The sequence below is a fragment of the Saimiri boliviensis genome, chromosome 2, assembly GCF_048565385.1.
Source record: "Saimiri boliviensis isolate mSaiBol1 chromosome 2, mSaiBol1.pri, whole genome shotgun sequence".
Classification (NCBI taxonomy): domain Eukaryota; kingdom Metazoa; phylum Chordata; class Mammalia; order Primates; family Cebidae; genus Saimiri; species Saimiri boliviensis.
In genome coordinates this window covers 140,613,455-140,624,042 of record NC_133450.1, presented here as the reverse complement: position 1 = coordinate 140,624,042, position 10,588 = coordinate 140,613,455, and the positions used below count along the sequence as shown (strand labels likewise).

The following is a 10,588-nucleotide window of genomic DNA, read 5'->3' as shown; positions in this document are numbered from 1 at the left end:
TTAGAGCAGGAGGGGGCCATTGAATGCACCTGGCAGTGACTGCCCACAGGACTTTTTTTTTGTTTGAGACGGAGTCTCACATTGTTGCCCAGGCTGGAGAGCAATGGTGCAATCTCAGCTCACTGCAACCTCCACCTCCCGGGTTCAAGAGATTCTCCTGCCTCAGCCTCCCAAGTAGCTGGAATTACAGGCGCCTGCCACCACACCCGGCAACTTTATTTGTATTTTTATTAGAGACAGGGTTTCATTATGTTGGCCAGGCTGGTCTCGAACTCCTGATCTTGTGATTGAACCGCCTCTTTTGACTCCTCCTTGGCCCAAACCCAGACCAATGCCTGGGAGACTTTGGTGCCTGTGGTGCGTCTGTCTTTGTTGGTCTGGGCTGGGTCACAGATGGGGAAACCGAGGCACAGTGACTCCAGCACAGACACAGGGATCGGCTCCACCATGAACACACTGCTGTTTCCGAGAGTTCTGTTCAGGAAAAGGCATGGGGGGGCTCCTGGAGGATGGAGCTGGGACCACCCTGTGTGGGGAGCTGGAGGGCATCACCATGGTGGGAGGGAGGCCGTTCCCTTCGTGAGTCCCCTGGAACGGTTTCCAGGGAGGAGGAGCTGAGTCCACGCCCCTCTTGCCTCCTACATTCTGCAGGGCAAGAGCGAAGCGCCCGTCACTAGGGGCTGCTCTGTAGTGGGCAGTGGGCATCGTCAAGACCTCCAGGCCCCGTAGGCCCACAGGCCTCTGCCCACAGCATCCGGGCTAGTGAGTGGCAGGGAGGTGTCCATTCTGCCGTGGGCCTCGAGGGCTGGTGTCCCCACAGCAGCTGGCATTCCAGTCTCTGATGCTGTAGAAGAAGTGGGCAGCAGCCCAGCCACACGTGCGTCTGTGTGTTGGGTAATCTTTCAGAGAGCCTGGGTCCCCTGAGTGGAGCCCGAAGGGAGGAGACCCCTGTTGATTGGACTGGCAGCTGCCTCCCTCCTAAGAAGGCTAAGGGGCCTGCCCAGGGTCCTCTGCCGCCGTGGTGGGGTGGGCGTGGTCTCTGTGAGTGGCTGCCTCAGGCCCTTCCTGGTTTTGACTCCTCTGACCCCATCGGGTCCAGCGTCCCTGACTGACAGTGGCCAGTGGAACCCTGCCTAGAATTTAGGGGCCCCAGGAGGGGAAAGGGACTGGGGTGTGACTTGGACCCTAGGGGAATAGCCCTGCTCCATGGTGGGAGAGGCGAGGGCTGACCCAGGGTCTGACGGCACCACCGCCGCTGGAGGAGCCCCCAATCAGATCGGGCACCTGCCTTCTCCCCGACATCTGCCCCTCTCTGCCATTCAGTCCCAGGCGCCCCTGACCTGAACTCGGCCACTCCCGGGGTGGGCACGTGACGGCCGATCGTCAGGCCCCCTTGGACGAGGCTAGGGCTACTGACCACCCTGAGGTCTAACCCAGAGCCCCAGAGACCACATGTGAAATCATGTCAAGGACAAGGAAGCCTACAGTTCTGGGTCTTCCTGGAGGTGCCTGGTCCCTGAGCCTCCTGCATCCCAAAGGCACCATTTCCTCACCACAGTCACTGCCACGAGCCTGGCTCTGAGCCAGACAAGCCTGGCCTACCGACTATTGGGGGGGGGTGCCTCCCAGCCTCAGTTTCCCCATGAGGTAACAATTCCAGCTGCACCCTAGGGCTGAGGTGGGGACCAAGTGAGACGTGGTTTGGACGGAGATCGGGGCACTGAGCCAGACAAACCCGGCCTACCGACTATTGGGGGGGGGCACCTCCCAGCCTCAGTTTCCCCGTGAGGTAACAATTCCAGCTGCACCCTGGGGCTGAGGTGGGGACCAAGTGAGACGTGGTTTGGACGGAGATCGGGGCACTTCTTTTTAGCCACAGTGGTGAGCGTGCCTGATGGGACCGTTTCTCAGGCTGGGAAGCAGGGGCCAAGGGAGGACTCCATTCCCTGGCTCCCGATTCTTGTCTTTTAGCCCAGCACAGAGTGGGTCCAGCGGGCACCAGTTAAATGCAGTCACCATGCAGTAAGTGCCCACCGGAGCCACTCCTGAGCCAGGGAACGGTGAAACAGACAGAACAAGGCACAGTCCCTGTTCTGAAGGGAGTTAATTTTCAGAAAGTTTGCAGTAGGCATCATCATCAAAGTGGTAGAGAGCTTGGGGTGACCCAGGCAGGAATCAGGACTGCCTGACCTCCCAGACCCACCCTGGCAGAAGGCACGGGTGAGGGGGATGGGCCAGCTGGCAAGTCCTGGGCCACACTGAAGAATCTGCTCTTTCTCCTCTTTTTTTTTGAGACAGAGTCTTACTCTGTCTCAAAACTCACCGGGCAGCCCTGGGTGACAGTATTAGTGTTCAAGGCTCTGTCACCCAGGCTGGAGTGCAGTGGCATGATCTTGGCTTTCTGCCATCTCCACCTCCTGCGTTCAAGTGATTCTCCTGCCTCAGCCTCTGGAGTAGCTGGGATTACAGGCACGTGCCACCATGCTGGGTTAATTTTTATATTTTAGTAGAGACTGGGTTTTGCCATGTTGGCCAGGCTGGTCTCAAACTACTGACCTCAGTTGATCCATCTGCCTTGGCCTCCCAAAGTGCTGGGATTACAGGCATGAGCCACCGGGCCAGGCCCAGAATCTGGTCCCTTGGCTGGGTGAGGGAGGATCACTTGAGCCCAAGAATTCCAGACCAACCTGGGCAACACAGCCAGACCCCCATCTCTACAAGAAAAAAAAAATTTAGCTGGGCGTAGTGGATCACATCTGGAATCCTCATGCTTTGGGAGCTCGAGGCAGGAGAATCACCTGAGCGCGGGAGTTCGAGGCTGCAGTGAGCTGTGACTGTGCCACCGCACTCCTGCTTGGGTCATGGAGCGAGATCCGCTCTAAACAGAAAAAAAAGAAAGAATCGACACTCTCTCCGAGGGCGATGGAGAGCCTCGGGAGAGTGACATGGTAGTGGCATTGCTGGGGTGTCTGTGGGGACCACCTGCTGTCCCCTCCCGCTGACCGGGCCCCTCCTTCGCCCCTGCCCTGCCTCTCTTCGCCACTCCTGGGTGAGGCTGGCTGCTGCCTGTGAACAAATGTCCCCCCCGTGGCCTCAAAGAGCCCCTGAGGCTTGTGAAATAAAAGTACAGTTTAGGAAGACCCCCCCACACACCCTGCCCCCAGTGGGAGCCCCTTCTGGCCTGAAGAGCAGGGGTGCAGCCCCACTAAGGTGGGGAGCGCCTGGGCCGGGCCCTTACCTCCTTTCTGCCAGTCTTGTGACTGGGCACGTCCAGCCCCTGCTCCCTTGGACCTGACCTGGAATCCCAGGGAGAGGCGTGCTCGGTTCTCCATCCTGACCATGTTGCCTTGCTGCTGCGTCCCCTGAGGGCCGTGTGCTTGGTGAGCGTCTCCACTACACCCGGCTGGCCTGAGCCAGGCCTGTCCCATCTCGGAGTGACAGAGGCTCGCCCATGGCGGGTAGAGAGGGTTTGCAGGGTTGGCTGTGGCTCGAGGCTCCAAGCGGGCTTGTCCCTCCCTCGAGGGCTCACACGCCAGGCCACGGAGGGAAACCAAAGTCTAGGGGGCTTCCTGCTTCCAGGCAGAGCAGTGGGAAAGGCTTCAGGTGCCAGGCCTCCGGGGCGCAGCCTACTCTCTCTTCCCGGTTATACTGCCTGGGGAAATGTCCTCACCCCGTTGCCTCCATTTCTTCCTTGCAAAACTGAGAGGAATCCTTTCTGTGGGGTGAGGGGAGCCGGTGTGGGGAGCTCAGGGCCCTGCCTGGGACAGCAATGGTTCCCCGCCCTTCCCACCCGGGAGAGACCTCCTCACCCTGGAGTTGACTTCCCCGTGTCCCCCTCTGGGCTGGTGGCCCAGGCTCTGCCCCCTGCACCCGTGGCCTTCCTCCTGGGCTCCAGGTGTACCAGGCTCAAGCGACCCCGTAGAGTCTGAGGAGCACAGGGGCCCATCCGTGCTCTGAGGGCTGGGAGCCTTGGGGAAGCACCTGCTAGACATGCCGGGTGTGGCGGGGAGGAGGCGGCAGAGCCGTGGGTAGACTTGTCTGTGCCGTGTGCTTTTGATGCTTCTGTGGTGGGTAGAAAGGACACTGGTGGGGGAGCCGGATGCCTTCTGGCTGGGAGCCCTCGCGGGGGGCCTCAGCTCCCCAGCGTGCCCCTTCTGGGTGGGCAGAAGCTGGAGCCAGCAGGGCCTGGCGGGAAGTCCTCACGTCGGGAGTGAGCTGAGCAGAGGAGCGCTGGCCCGAGGGAGCAGCGGGGCTTAATGAGACCATGAGCCAGGAGGGACCTGGGTGCAGGGAGAACGTCCTTCCTAACGAGGCCACAGCCTCGCTCCATTCAATTCAGAGAGGGCAAATTAGGCACCTGCTGTGTGCCAGGCTGCAGCTGGCGCAGCACTTCCCAGCACACGGGTCCAGAAGGGGCTCCCCAGCAAGGGGCCCAGGCTTCCCGAGGAGGAAGCGGCTCCGCAGTGGAGAGGCCCGACAGGGACACCTCAGCCTCAGTCAAGGCCAACGCCGCCTGCGGTGCTCCCGCTGACTCCGTGTCCCTGACGTGTGCGGGGGGAGGCGTGTTGCCCATGCTCTTCCTCCCAAGCCCACCACCCATCGCCCAGCCCAACTATGAGGCTTGTGGCTGACAGAGCCACCCAGGGGTGCCCTTTAACACCTGAGCAGTGCTGCTCAAAACTGCCAGGCACCAAAGGTGAAAAAATTGGGGGTTCGAGGCGGGTGGATCACCTGAGGTCAGGAGTTCGAGACCAGCTTGGCCAACATAGGAAAACCCTGTCTCTACTAAAAACACACACAAACGCACACATACACATACACACACACACACACACAAATTACCTGGGTGTGGTGGCATGCGCCTGTAGTCCCAGCTACTTAGGGGGCTGAGGCACAAGAATTGCTTGAACGCAGGAGGTGGAGGTTGCAGTGAGCCAAGTTCACGCTACTTCACTCCGGCCTCGGGGACAGAGCAAGACTTCATCTCAAAAAAAGAAAGAAAGAAGAAGAATACGCAAGATGAGGAAAGGCTGGGAAACTGTCGCAACCAGGAGGAGCCCAGGGAGGCAAGGGGTCACGTGGTGTCTGGAATGGGGTCCTGGACAGAAAGGGGACACTCGCTAACGAAGGAAATCTGCATAAAGTGAATTTCGGGTCACCGTGATGCACCACGCTGGCTGACGGCCAGGACGGGGCCCCATGCGGATGGCGGGAGGTGGTGGGTGGAGGGGATGCGGACGCCCTCTGGGCTGTCTTCTCTGTTTGGCTGTAAATCTCAAACCATTCTGAAAACATACAACTTGTCGACCAAAAAGGGGTTCCAGGGCAAGCACAGGGGGAATGCTGCCCTGCTGGGAACTCACTGGGCAGCCCTGGGTGACAGTATTGGTGTTCAAGGCTCTTGGCCATCACCTCGTTATCAGCGAGGGCTCAGGCTCCAGAGCCCAGGCCAGGCGGCTCCACAGGGAGGTTAATATGCAGTGGGTCCAGAAAGGGGTGTATGGGAGGGTGCGATTCCCATGCCTTGGGGGCCCCATGGAAGAAGGGGGCCGCCTGGAGGAGCTGAAATGCAGAGGCCACCCTGCCAGAGGTGCTGCCTGGAGCAGAGATGAGGGCGGACACTGGCCTCTTCCTCCTCCCACCCTCCCAGCCCTGGCCAGAGCCTCTCAGGGACAGAACACAAGCAAAACCTGGAAATGAGCTTTGCTGGGCCAGGGCCCACGATGCTGAGCACGGCAGGGAGAAGGCAGAGGGAGCTGGGCTCCGGCAGACAGAGAACTGGCATCCCCAGCGATCAAGGACCTTGCAGAAAAGAGGCAGAATTGGGGCTCAGAGAGGGAAAGGACAAATCAAGATCACACAGCCAGGGAGCAGTGGAAGAGGGATTGGAATCTGGGCTCCTGCCTCCTCTAGTCTAAAGAGGCTATTGTCTTGATCATGGACCACTGTGGGATGTGCTGAAAGCCCCAGGCTGTCTTCCTGGAAAAACGCACACATGGAAATACTTAGTGCGTGATCTCAAGAGACTTGAGGACTCCCTGCAGCCCAATTAAGTCTTCTCTTCATTGCCTCTTGAGTCATTTCCACCCAGAGATCAGAGCAACATCAGCAGCCAGGGGCAGGTGAGGCTAGAGAACTGGGGTCCCGTGGGCCCCGCCTGTACCCCCTTTGAAGGAAGGCAGCCAGGCTGAAGTAATCGGGTTCATAGTGGGGGCCCGAGGAGGGCTGGGTCTTGCTTTCACATGTCGAGTGCTGAGAGCACACACCTGTCCGATCACTGCTGGTCCAGACTGCAGTGTCTCTGTGGCTCAGGGCTCTGTGCTGCTCCTTCCTGCACCTTCCTCGCATGGTGGGGGCCTGGTCCCTTGTGTTTCAGGGCGCCCATCCTGAAAATAAACAGCATGGGAGAAATCTTCCTGCAGGGAGCCAGGAGGATGCAGCAGCTCAGGGATTCGGGCATGCCAGGGTTCAAATCCTGAGTGTCACTTCCCAGCAGGGCCTCCTCGACCCTCCTCCTGGACTTGCTGTGAGGGAGAGAGGAGAGCTGTGGAATGCCCAGCGCGCGCTGGCTGATGCGTGGACCATGCCGACCGTCGCTGCTATTTTGTTATCATCAGAAATAAAGGCTGGGCGTGGTAGCTCACACCTGTAATCCCAGCACTTTGGGGTGCTGAGGCGGGCAGATCACTTGAGGTCAGGAGTTTGAGAGCAGCCTGGCTAACATGGCAAAACCCCATCTCTGCTAAAAATACATAAAATTAGCCAGGCATGGTGGTGGCGTGTTCCTGTAATCTCAGCTACTCAGGAGGCTGAGGCAGGAGAATCACTGGAACCTGGGAGGTGGAGGTTGCAGTGAGCCAAGATCATGCCAGTGCACTCCAGCCTGGGTGACAGAGTGAGACTGTCAAAAAAAAAAAAAAAAAAAAAAAAGAAAAACAGAGAGAGAGTGAGAGAGAGAGAGAGAGAAAGAGAGAGAGAGGAATATAGAAGTTAGATGAGCATCACTTCCACACTCCAGTCTCACGTGTTGATTACCTCTGGGATGCCTTTACAAATAAAATAATTGGGTAAAAATGTCCTGCATTTGGACTCCGTAGTTCTGAACATAGTGTACATGTGTATATACGTATGATCCAAATATAGTTAATAAAATACCACTTAATGACTATTGCTTCTGGCTGTTATGGAGTAGCTGGCATAGATCAATATGTAGACAAGCTGGGTAAAATACAAATGCTCTTTTTGAAGACACTGGTGAGCAGCTGAGCCAGTCCGGACTGGAAGGGCTGAGAGCTCAGCAAAGGGGGAGCTGGGGAGAGAGGAGCCAGCGCTGGCACTCGCTTTTCATTCGGGGGCTTTGCCAAGACCAGAGGCCATAAATACCCGTGAGGAGGCAGGGAAGCCAGTGGAGCTCCACGGGGCTGAAACTGGGGTTTGGATCTGTCAAGGCAGCCAAAAATTGAGTGGTGAAGATTCTGGGGAGGAGGGAGGTGGAAATAAGTGAGTCTGATGCTCAGAGGTTTCCATTCTAGCCATTTGGTGGATGAAGATGTGCAGAGCAAGAAGCTAAGAAGCCCAGGAGAAAGCTTTTGAGGTGTCAGGAGTTGTAGGGTGCTGGAGAGACCAGATTTAGAGCTTAGGACTTGCCAAGGAGGAGAAGCTCCGGAAGACACTCCAGGCTCTCAGCCGGGATGCCTGCAAGCTTCATCACTATGGAAGGGAACCAGAGGTAGCGCCAGGGTTTCACAGATGTCAGGGAATACCAAGAAACAGGACCAAGAGAAAAATAAATGCCAGCAACAGCCCCTCGGACTGCTCAGCTATTGGTAGCATCACAGATGGGCTTTCAAATCATTATTCAGGCAAGTGGATGATAAAACAGAGAATTTCACCAGACAACTGGAATCCATGACAAAATGGAAATTCTAGAAAAATGTAATGATTAAAATTAGAAACTTAATAGATAGGCTTAACAGCAGGCTGGGAAATAGGGTTTTAATAGAGTAGAACGATAAGTCAGGGAAAAAAAAAACTATGATGGAACACAGTGAGCAAAAAAAGGATGAGAAACAGAGCACGCCATACACACGGGTCTGGGGAGCAGCCCCATCACGCAGGTGGTTGGAACTGGAGGAAGGAGAGAGAAAGGGAATGAGGGAGAGAGGATAGGGAAAAAGCAATGTTTGAAGATACAATGGCTGAGGATTTTCCAAAATCGATGAAAGAAAACAGACCCTGGATAGAAGACTGACACATGCCAAGCAGGCTAGGGACAGGGAGAGCCCCTCTAGGCGTATTATGGCAAAACTGCTGTAAACCAAAGACAGAAATCTTAGAAGTAGCTAGAGGTAAAGACAAATAGACAAATTACCTTCAAGGGGGCCATAAGATTATTTCTCAGCGGAAGTGACGGGATCCAGAAGGCAAGGGAGGGGCGTGTTTACAGTGCGGGAAGAAAATAGCTGTGTGGTTCTAGAGTTCTAGGCCCAGAGGGGAAGGAGCGCCTTCGGATGCGAAGGAGACTCATCTCAGATCAGAGCTTCAGATGTGTCCATCTCCATCCGGAGCTGGGGAATTCTAGGCAATGGAAACACGAGTTGTGCGGCTCCACGGCCCCTGGGACGTGCGGCAGGTGCACACACAGTGGATAGAGACAGCTGGCGAGCCGTGAAGCCGAATGTGGGGCACAGCCTGAACTGCCACCTTTGAACCCCAGCTCTGCCTCTCAGTAACTTCGAGCGATGATTAATCTTATGTGTCAATCGGGCTGCGTGCAGTGGCTCACACCAGTAATCCCAGTACTTTGGGAGGCTGAGGCGGGTGGATCACCTGAGGTCAGGAGTTAAAGATCAGCCTGACCAATATGGAGAAACCCCATCTCTACTAAAGATACAAATATTAGCTGGACATCATGGTGCTTGCCTTTAGTCCCAGCTACTCGGGAGGCTGAGGCAGGAGAATCGCTTGAACCCAGGAGGTGGAGGTTGCGGTGAGCCGAGATCGTGCCACTGCCCTCCAGCCTGGGTGACAGAGTGAGACTCCATCTCAAAAAACAAAATCTTCTGTGTCCCCCTGAATGGGCTACAGGGTGCCCAGACATTTGGCCGAACATCATTCTGGATGAAATTAACATCTGAATGGTGAGCTGCGTGAAGCCGATTTTCCTCCCAGTGTGAGTGGGCCTCATCCAGTCCACTGGGGGCCTGAGGAGACCGAGGCTGGGTAGGACAGAGTGGCTCTGACTGTGGAGCTGGGATGGCGGGTGTCCCCCTCCTTGAAGTGACGCTCACGCCATCCGCACTCCTGGGTCTCCGCTTTGCCGGTGCAGATGCTGGGACTTGTCAGCCTCCAGGGTCACGTGAGCACTTCCTTATTTTACAGATAGGTAGAAATATACATAGAGAGCGATGTGAACATCTGTCTTCCATTTGCCCTGTGTCTCTGGAGAACACTCACGAATACGCTTTGTGACCTAGGACAAGTTACTGAACCACGCTGAGCCTCAGATTCCACAGGGAGAAACGGGGCCAGGAACAGCACCCATCTCATCTGTCTCATACGGGTTGACGAGCAGTAACATGTAAAGTTGTTAGCTGCTCAGTAAATACTAATGACTGGCCATGTGAAGACCTTTAGCCCTAGATGAGAAGTGAAAGCAAAATACTTTCCCAGAAAAATAAAAACCAAGACAATCAATTAGAGCTAAACTATAAGAAATACTGGCCAGTTGTGGTAGCTCAGGCTGGGTGCGGGGGTTTGCACCTGTAATTCCGGTACTTTGGGAGGACGAGGTGGGCGGATAACGAGGTCAGGACATGGAGACTATCCTGGCTGACACGACGAAACCTCATCTCTGCTAAAAATACAAAATACTAGTCAGGTGTGGTGGTGCGTGCCTGTAATCCCAGCTGTTTGGGATGCTGAAGCAGGAGAATCGCTTGAACCCGGGAGGTGGTTGCAGTAAGCTGAGATCACACCATTGCTCTCCAGCCTGGCGACAGAGTGAGACTCTGTCTCAAAACCAAACAGAAAAAAATACTAAAGGGGTTCTTCAGGCAGAGAAGAAATAATCCTAGATAGAAACGTGGGTGCACAGGAAACAGTGAAAAGCCACGTCACAGGTGAAGATGCAGGTCAAGGTAAGTAAGTACCAACTTTTCAAATAATAATGATGTTTTGGCCAGGAGCGGTGGGTCACGCCTGTAATCCCAACACTTTGAAAGGTCAAGGCAGGTAGATTGCTTGAGCCCAGGAGTGAAAGACCAGCCTGGGCAACATAGAAAAATCCTGTGTCTACAAAAAATTTTAAAATTAGCCAGGTGTGGCGGCGCACACCTGTGATCCCAGCTACTCAGCAGGCTGAGGCGAAAGCATCACTTGAGCCTGGGAATTTGGGGCACAGTGAACTGTGATTGCACCACTGCACTTCAGCCCGGGCAAGAGTGAGACCCTGTCTCAAAAAAAAAAAGATTTCTTGAGGGAACATCTTGAGTCCAGGTAGATTTAAGGGGCGTGATCACGATGCTACAAAAGGTAATAAACACACTTTCCTGAAGAGGTGTGAGCAGGGCAGGCATCTGAGTCTGGA

The 10,588-nt window shown here is 55.6% G+C and overlaps 1 long non-coding RNA gene across 8 annotated transcripts; it reads right to left on the bottom strand.

The window, feature by feature from the left end:
• Positions 1-214: 214 nt before the first annotated feature.
• Positions 215-8,735, bottom strand: LOC104653448 (uncharacterized). Of its 8 annotated transcripts, none has more exons than XR_012516474.1 (6): positions 8,372-8,735; positions 6,267-6,386; positions 4,843-5,802; positions 3,982-4,062; positions 2,557-3,715; positions 215-474 (listed from the first exon to the last, which is right to left on the bottom strand). It is a non-coding gene; the product is annotated as an uncharacterized LOC104653448 (long non-coding RNA). The 8 variants fall into 8 exon arrangements; XR_012516472.1 differs by having other exon boundaries at positions 215-2,714; positions 2,799-3,715; XR_012516471.1 differs by having other exon boundaries at positions 215-2,878; positions 3,239-3,715.
• Between the last annotated feature and the right edge of the window lie 1,853 nt (positions 8,736-10,588).